At 32.9% G+C, this 8,861-nt stretch overlaps 2 long non-coding RNA genes across 2 annotated transcripts; both read left to right on the top strand.

The window, feature by feature from the left end:
• The first annotated feature begins 224 nt into the window (after positions 1-224).
• On the top strand, positions 225-1,972 carry LOC118490639. Its single transcript, XR_004889680.1, has 3 exons — positions 225-1,173; positions 1,351-1,393; positions 1,771-1,972. It is a non-coding gene; the product is annotated as an uncharacterized LOC118490639 (long non-coding RNA).
• A 4,684-nt stretch (positions 1,973-6,656) lies between these two features.
• LOC110927980 lies at positions 6,657-8,403 on the top strand. The gene is made up of 3 exons (XR_004889679.1): positions 6,657-7,604; positions 7,780-7,822; positions 8,200-8,403. It is a non-coding gene; the product is annotated as an uncharacterized LOC110927980 (long non-coding RNA).
• The last annotated feature ends 458 nt before the right edge of the window (positions 8,404-8,861 follow it).

Here is an 8,861-nt window from a genome sequence, read left to right as displayed (position 1 = left end):
GCTCGTCCTAATGGCATATTCATTATTTTATAAAATGTCATATTTTACAAACTATAAACGCCAAATAAATAAAGCAGTTAAATTAATATATATATATATATATATAATAAATTAATTGTTAAACAAACTTACACATGAATTAAAGTGTGTACGTTTTATAATAAAATATTAATATATTAAAACTCCAAATTTTTAAATAGACAATTGAAGGTGTACGTGTAAGATAAAAATTAGAAAGTCAAACTTTACATTAAATGCATGAAGTACGTGGCTCTAATTGAAGGAAAATAATAATTCTGGCGTGAGATGAAAGCTAAGCCAATTCAGTATAAATAGAAAAGAAGGTTCAGCTTTCAAATCCACTCCTTCTTCCTGCCTTCTCTCAAAGGCACAACCCAATTTTCTTTAAAGTTATTCACCCCTAAATTCTACAAAGCCCTGCCTCATTTTAAGTATGGTAGCCCCTGACTACTGATACCCTGTCCAAGTGACGTAGGGCCCCGTAACGTATGTCAAGGCTTTGCCTAAATTCGTTGGGGTTCTGTCTCGTGACGTAGGGATAAAGTAGAATTGGGTTACTATACTTGATGTGGGTACACTATATATTTTATTAAATAATCCAGGAGTTGTACCCAAAATATAACAAACCTCCCGAATATTTTTCTGACACCCTACACTTCCTAAAATACACCACATATGTGAAAACCGAGCCCGAAATATAATATAGCATTAAAAATAAGTGAAAAACAAGAAATAGTAAGTTGAGGCGGGCCGCGTAGACCCACCCCAACCATTCACGCGGGCCGTATGAAGGTGTAACCGGATTCCTTTGATTTCTTAAGTCCAGGCGGGCCGCGTAAGGCCACACCGTTAGTTTACGCGGGCCGCGAGTGTCCCGATTCGTGGCGCAGCCCGGTGATGACACGTGTCATCATCGTGGCAGGTCTAGAGGATGAGCCGGACAAGCTAGTCCGTTGACCAGGGTTGACGCGGGCCGCGTGACCCCTGTCCTTTCTTTACGCGGGCCGCGTGGGAACCAGAATCAGCACCTATATAAGCAGGCATCGGGTTTTAGTATTCCTCGTTCATTTCTTTTCTTTCTAAACGAATTCTGAAGTAGTAGAAGTGATACGCGGGTATTATACCCCCTAATTAGCGAAGCTCTGCCTCGTTGTAAGTATCATAACCCCTGGATACGTATTAGATATACTCTGCTCGATTGATCTAGGGTTCCGTAACGGCTGTCGTGGTTCTGCCCGACGTAGTCGTTGGAATACCGTCTCGGGGAGGGTATTACTAATGTTAAAATGGGTTATTATACTAACGCGTGTGCATTGTTTATTTAATTAGACTATAACCAAGGAATCACAAAGGAAAGCCTTATAATAGCAATGTGAGTGATCCTTCTTTTTATATACTCATTTTTGTGAGTTGATCCACTTTTTGTTAACTATTTTTACAAAACCTTGCATACTTGTCTATGCAAATAACAGTTATTGAGTATTTGTAAGAATACAATTATCACGGGTATGTTGGGGTTTTGTATACAAAATTGTTACAACCTGGATAGGAAACCTGGATATGGAGTAACATTACCACAAGTCGGGTATCGACAGTACCACGGGTGATAATTGATATAACTTGGAAACAAATGTAATTGCGGGATCGCCCTCAATACTGTTCACTGTGACTTTTTATTTAAACTTGATTAAACTGGGATTCACTCACCAGTATTTCCTGCTGATAAAATGTTTTAAACACGTGTTTCAGGTAACTTAGTGTAAAGCCAATAGAAGCCAGCTGGAGAGCACTGAAGGCTTGGAAAAGTGGCAATAAAGTTACCTAAAATAAAATAGATGTTTTTATTAAATAAAATAGGATTTATTCCTATGAAAATGTATGTACTGAAAAACTTGGGTTTTATCCCATGTGTTTAATATAATGAAAAGAAGGTGGTTTTACTCTGATAAAATATTTCCTAACTACGGTCCTGATGAAAAATTCCGCTGCCAAATAGACAATACGCGATACCACCGAAACTGGCTCACGGCCGCCCGCTCCTGAGGGATCGGGGGTTGTGAAAGAAGGTGGTATCAGAGCTATGCCACTGGTTCAAGCCAAAGAAGTGTTCTGCTGACACTTAAGTTTTAAATTCTGTGTTAGGAAATTAATATAACAATTTATGTGTTATTCTGTGTAGATGAATCTTAATATTTATATTATGGTTTTTATGTTTTGAGTTCAGAGTATAAGTAACCAATATGACTAGACGTACCCATAGGCTACCTCGGCAGATGTATTATACAACACTCTTATACAATTAGTAACTTAAGGTATCACCTTGAGTGAGATCTCTTCTTAAATAAATGAATGTACCGTAATATATATACATATATATATATATATATGTGTGTGTGTGTATATACTACTATGTGTATATCAACCTTACTAGGAAATATTAATACACGTTCATTTTGTAAAAAATATTCATAGATCATGGGTATAAATTTTAGATATTAAATCTAAAATCATAATTTATGGTAAATTTACATAAGAAATTGAATAATATTATGTATCCACCTTAAATAAAAGTATGTTATTTTAAGTTGATTCATAGACTTCATGATCTATACCATGATCTATCCTTATGAATGGCGGTATAGATTATGGTAAATTCCTGAATTGACCTTAAATCCAGAAATCGTGTTAATGTACAATATTAATTGTATGTAAAATAATTGTAGTATAGTATACTTCTAATAAACATACGTTATAATGCACTATAAAAAAAAGGGTCTGATGGTTTGTACAATCGGTATAAAAGAAAGTTAATAGTTAGTGTTTTTAAGAAGTAAAAATAAAGAAAATAAAGAAATCACAACCAAAGAAAGTGATAATAAATGCACAAACTCAGGAAACAGACAATAACCTATCATGGGAAGATAAACAATGGGTAAATCTCCATATATTAGCCACTACAGAAGTAAATATTAATTTATAGTTGAATCGCAAAACCAGTACCAGCACCCATGCCACCTATGAGCCAGAAATTTTAAAAGAAATTTTGCCCATTAAATAAACAACCTAAAAGAAAAAGATAGAATAAAACCATACATAAAAGTATGTTGAGCATAATACTCCTATAACCTAGATAGACTAAAATAAGTTATGAATGCATAATTCCTAGTATATTTTGAACCCCAGTTGTAATTGCAATAAATATACATATATATATATATATAAGTCGCAATGTTCGCCGTTTTTAATCAATCTATTTTTATGATGGTACCCAAATAGTTATACTAGAAATTTGTCTGTGATAATTAATACCACCTAATCAAATAACATTATAATATACATCAAACTAAGTTAGTTGTTAACAAAGCAATCATGTTCACGACTTTCTTTTGGAACCAATCATTTACTTTGGTTTAAAATACATATTGAAATATATGGTATAAAGTTTTAAAACTTTGTGGTTTTAAATAATATTGTCTCAAAATAAATTATATTTAAATAAATAAAACCGAAGCTAGTAAATTAACCGAAATGATTTTGAAAAAAAAAAAAAAAAAAAAGTTTGCTTTAGTGGATTGAGCCAAAGCAAGTTTTTGAAACCCATGTGTACCAATTTTCCACTTTATTTTATTCCTTCTGGTTTGTAACCAGTTGACCATAAGACTTTATACTTTCATAATTTTATGTTGGGATTATTTGTAAAGGTTTCTATTAAAATACTTAGCGATAAAATAAATGGTTAAATGAATATGAGGGATATTCATGATTAAATAAAATCATTTAAATTTTTTTGATTTGGGTTGATTAGACTACGTAGAAATGTCTAACTAAACATTAAAAGCATTTCTACAAATCTTTAAGGTATGTCCAGAATATGTCTTATGCATGGAAATAATTGATATAAGACTAACCCGTCATATTAGTTATATAATTGTGTATCCTAAATTTATAAAGAAAAATATTCAAGTCAGCTGGTTGATATATAATAGTTAGTTAGTAAATGAGTTGAGTTGATAAACTGGATGTTAAACTTACTTTAAGTAGTTTCGAAGTTCTCATACTTTAAAAAGATTATAATAAAGATGAAAGAGATGAGATTGAATTGTGATTGGTTAAATAATGAAAATGGAGATTCTCATAAAATAACTGTAGTAATAAAATACCAGTGATGTAATCGTGACACAAATAAAGTTGGTTACATGAATCTATAAAAGATCTATTTAATTAAATACTTGAAAAATAGATCTCAAATATGTACAAAATAAAGTATTATCTTAACATATTTTGAATATAAAATAGACATACTTTGATAGTATGGGATGAAGTACGTTACATAAGGTTTAAAAAAAAAAAAATCAAATTTTTGAACAGAGGGCAAAATCGTAAATTAATGTTATGTGTTTTAAGTTTATACTATATATTTAATATATATCCATTACATTGCTATAACTAAAGTTTTTAAATTACAGAAAGTAATTTATATATAGTATATATATATCTCCGGGTAACCCATAAATACCATGTCATGAGTCACATATGCACATAGTCTTCTAATTAATACTTTTCAATCTTAAAAGTATAGTATAATTGATTCAAAAAAAGGAAAAGGTAGTAATGTGATAAGTGGAATAGATATATAGATGGTTATTTGAGGAGAAATTATTGAGGTAAAATAAATAATGAGCCTGGTATAGTTTAACCCATTAGTTCAAAATAAAATTGTTCTTATGAGTCCAGAAAATTTATATTTTGAGTAATTTATTTCCCTAAACTTTTAATTCCAAAATATTATATTTGATATACTATTTTTATAAGGATAAAATAAAGTCATGGAAATAAAGCTTGATGATTGGTACCATCGGATGTATAGTTATTACTTTATATATTTGCAAGTTTAAATATTAAACTAGAAATTTGAAAGTTTCGTTTGTTTCTAAATAATAAATATACACATGTATATACATGATAGAATTTCTTGATGGTATACCCAACATAATATCTTTTGTAAGATAAATATAAGAGAAAATATCATTGGTGATTTTTATGAAAACACGAAGCCATTATAAGAATAAATCATGAAACCTATTATGTTTTAAAATACCATCTGTTTCAATAAATTATTCCGTGCATCGGAATCTCATAATATATAAGCATGAATAGAGTTAGCTGGAAGCATACTTATTACGTTGAACCTAGCTATAATATCAATGGAGATAATGATATAATTGAAACTCCCTTCTTCAACCAAAAGAAAACTACAACCATAATAATATCTATGCTTAAATGAAAAAAGTTACGATATTGATATTCACTGGTAACAACCAGGACAATATTTAGACTTGAATCTAAAATGCCTTAGTATAAAAGCTTTGAGATAAGCTAATTACTTGCATAGATAAAGTGTGATGGTTATTGGTATCCCGTGAGGATGATGACTAGAACAGTGCTTGTATGATAAATAAGCAATAACACTTGGCCACTGTTATTTCTTGTTTATTGATACTACTCGGTTCTAGAATATGATTCATCATGAGAATACTAATTTCCTTGTTCCTTGATACAATCTATAATAAATGATGTACTTCTGAAATCATTGTTTGAGAAAATTCTATTTATGGGAAATACAATGATAACTACCTCTCCGGCAAATCTGGGTATGATGTGGTATACACTCCAGCTTGTCCGGGTGAGATGAGGGTACCTCTCCGGCGAGACCGGGTGAGATGGGGTATATGTTATGTTAATGGAATTCCCTAAATAGTACCATGACTTGATGTCTAACCTGTTTTTGGAAATATGAATCTGTCAAATACACTGACCTGATGAAAGGTGTGTATTACAGTATGTGAAATATATGATTATATAGATATGTATATCTATAAGGAAATTCAAAGACCATATTGATTGACAATTAGGAATAAATCACGAACAGGTGTGTCAATGATAATTTTAGATTTATTTATTAGGAATCTCTAGTATACGTCTCTAAATTTCGATATCAAACATTATTTCGTTTGATCATCCGCCTCGAAATTCGTGCGACAAGATGAACGACGGGAACTCTTTAAGTTGGGACGCCATCAACAGTATAAGAATTTCCTTTGCAATTATTAACGCATTAGGAAACCTGTAACTAAAAGTATTTTTCTATATTTCAGGAAATCTCGAGGACGAGATTTAAAACAAGGTGGGGAGGATGTAACATTCCCAAAATTTTTAGTTATATAAAATATATAAACTTATGTTATTAAAAGAATACATCATGGGTAAATTGACCAATGGAAAAATGAGATATTTTGGGCAAGCGTAGAAACCGTTTAATAACTAATTTATAAAAATACATTATATTTGAACCTACTCTGTTTTTAATGAAACTTGGTTCAAAATGTAGATAAAAATATGCTCGTCCTAATGGCATATTCATTATTTTATAAAATGTCATATTTTACAAACTATAAACGCCAAATAAATAAAGCAGTTAAATTAATATATATATATATATATATATATATATATATAATAAATTAATTGTTAAACAAACTTACACATGAATTAAAGTGTGTACGTTTTATAATAAAATATTAATATATTAAAACTCCAAATTTTTAAATAGACAATTGAAGGTGTACGTGTAAGATAAAAATTAGAAAGTCAAACTTTACATTAAATGCATGAAGTACGTGGCTCTAATTGAAGGAAAATAATAATTCTGGCGTGAGATGAAAGCTAAGCCAATTCAGTATAAATAGAAAAGAAGGTTCAGCTTTCAAATCCACTCCTTCTTCCTGCCTTCTCTCAAAGGCACAACCCAATTTTCTTTAAAGTTATTCACCCCTAAATTCTACAAAGCCCTGCCCCATTTTAAGTATGGTAGCCCCTGACTACTGATACCCTGTCCAAGTGACGTAGGGCCCCGTAACGTATGTCAAGGCTTTGCCTAAATTCGTTGGGGTTCTGTCTCGTGACGTAGGGATAAAGTAGAATTGGGTTACTATACTTGATGTGGGTACACTATATATTTTATTAAATAATCCAGGAGTTGTACCCAAAATATAACAAACCTCCCGAATATTTTTCTGACACCCTACACTTCCTAAAATACACCACATATGTGAAAACCGAGCCCGAAATATAATATAGCATTAAAAATAAGTGAAAAACAAGAAATAGTAAGTTGAGGCGGGCCGCGTAGACCCACCCCAACCATTCACGCGGGCCGTATGAAGGTGTAACCGGATTCCTTTGATTTCTTAAGTCCAGGCGGGCCGCGTAAGGCCACACCGTTAGTTTACGCGGGCCGCGAGTGTCCCGATTCGTGGCGCAGCCCGGTGATGACACGTGTCATCATCGTGGCAGGTCTAGAGGATGAGCCGGACAAGCTAGTCCGTTGACCAGGGTTGACGCGGGCCGCGTGACCCCTGTCCTTTCTTTACGCGGGCCGCGTGGGAACCAGAATCAGCACCTATATAAGCAGGCATCGGGTTTTAGTATTCCTCGTTCATTTCTTTTCTTTCTAAACGAATTCTGAAGTAGTAGAAGTGATACGCGGGTATTATACCCCCTAATTAGCGAAGCTCTGCCTCGTTGTAAGTATCATAACCCCTGGATACGTATTAGATACTCTGCTCGATTGATCTAGGGTTCCGTAACGGCTGTCGTGGTTCTGCCCGACGTAGTCGTTGGAATACCGTCTCGGGGAGGGTATTACTAATGTTAAAATGGGTTATTATACTAACGCGTGTGCATTGTTTATTTAATTAGACTATAACCAAGGAATCACAAAGGAAAGCCTTATAATAGCAATGTGAGTGATCCTTCTTTTTATATACTCATTTTTGTGAGTTGATCCACTTTTTGTTAACTATTTTTACAAAACCTTGCATACTTGTCTATGCAAATAACAGTTATTGAGTATTTGTAAGAATACAATTATCACGGGTATGTTGGGGTTTTGTATACAAAATTGTTACAACATGGATAGGAAACCTGGATATGGAGTAACATTACCACAAGTCGGGTATCGACAGTACCACGGGTGATAATTGATATAACTTGGAAACAAATGTAATTGCGGGATCGCCCTCAATACTGTTCACTGTGACTTTTTATTTAAACTTGATTAAACTGGGATTCACTCACCAGTATTTCCTGCTGATAAAATGTTTTAAACACGTGTTTCAGGTAACTTAGTGTAAAGCCAATAGAAGCCAGCTGGAGAGCACTGAAGGCTTGGAAAAGTGGCAATAAAGTTACCTAAAATAAAATAGATGTTTTTATTAAATAAAATAGGATTTATTCCTATGAAAATGTATGTACTGAAAAACTTGGGTTTTATCCCATGTGTTTAATATAATGAAAAGAAGGTGGTTTTACTCTGATAAAATATTTCCTAACTACGGTCCTGATAAAAAATTCCGCTGCCAAATAGACAATACGCGATACCACCGAAACTGGCTCACGGCCGCCCGCTCCTGAGGGATCGGGGGTTGTGACAGTATGTATGTATGTATGTATGTATGTATGTATGTATGTATGTATGTATGTATGTATGTATATGTTGTATGTATGTAAGTAGGTATGTATGAACGTACGCGAGTATGTATGTACGTAGGTAGGTATGTAAGTATGCATGTACGAATGTATGTACGCAAGGTTTCAATATGGTTGAATATTGATATTATTAACAATGTACCTTGAGAATGAAGAGTAATGCAGGTACAATATTGTAGTCTCACCAAGGGTTTTGATGCTCGGATGGAATGCTTAAATGTAAAAAGATGTCTGAATGAAGAGTATACGAGGATGAATCTTTGTTTATATTTATAATGTGAGCTAATGTTATG

This window comes from Helianthus annuus, chromosome 3 (genome assembly GCF_002127325.2).
Source record: "Helianthus annuus cultivar XRQ/B chromosome 3, HanXRQr2.0-SUNRISE, whole genome shotgun sequence".
Classification (NCBI taxonomy): Eukaryota; Viridiplantae; Streptophyta; class Magnoliopsida; order Asterales; family Asteraceae; genus Helianthus; species Helianthus annuus.
This window is presented reverse-complemented; position numbering and strand designations above follow the sequence as displayed.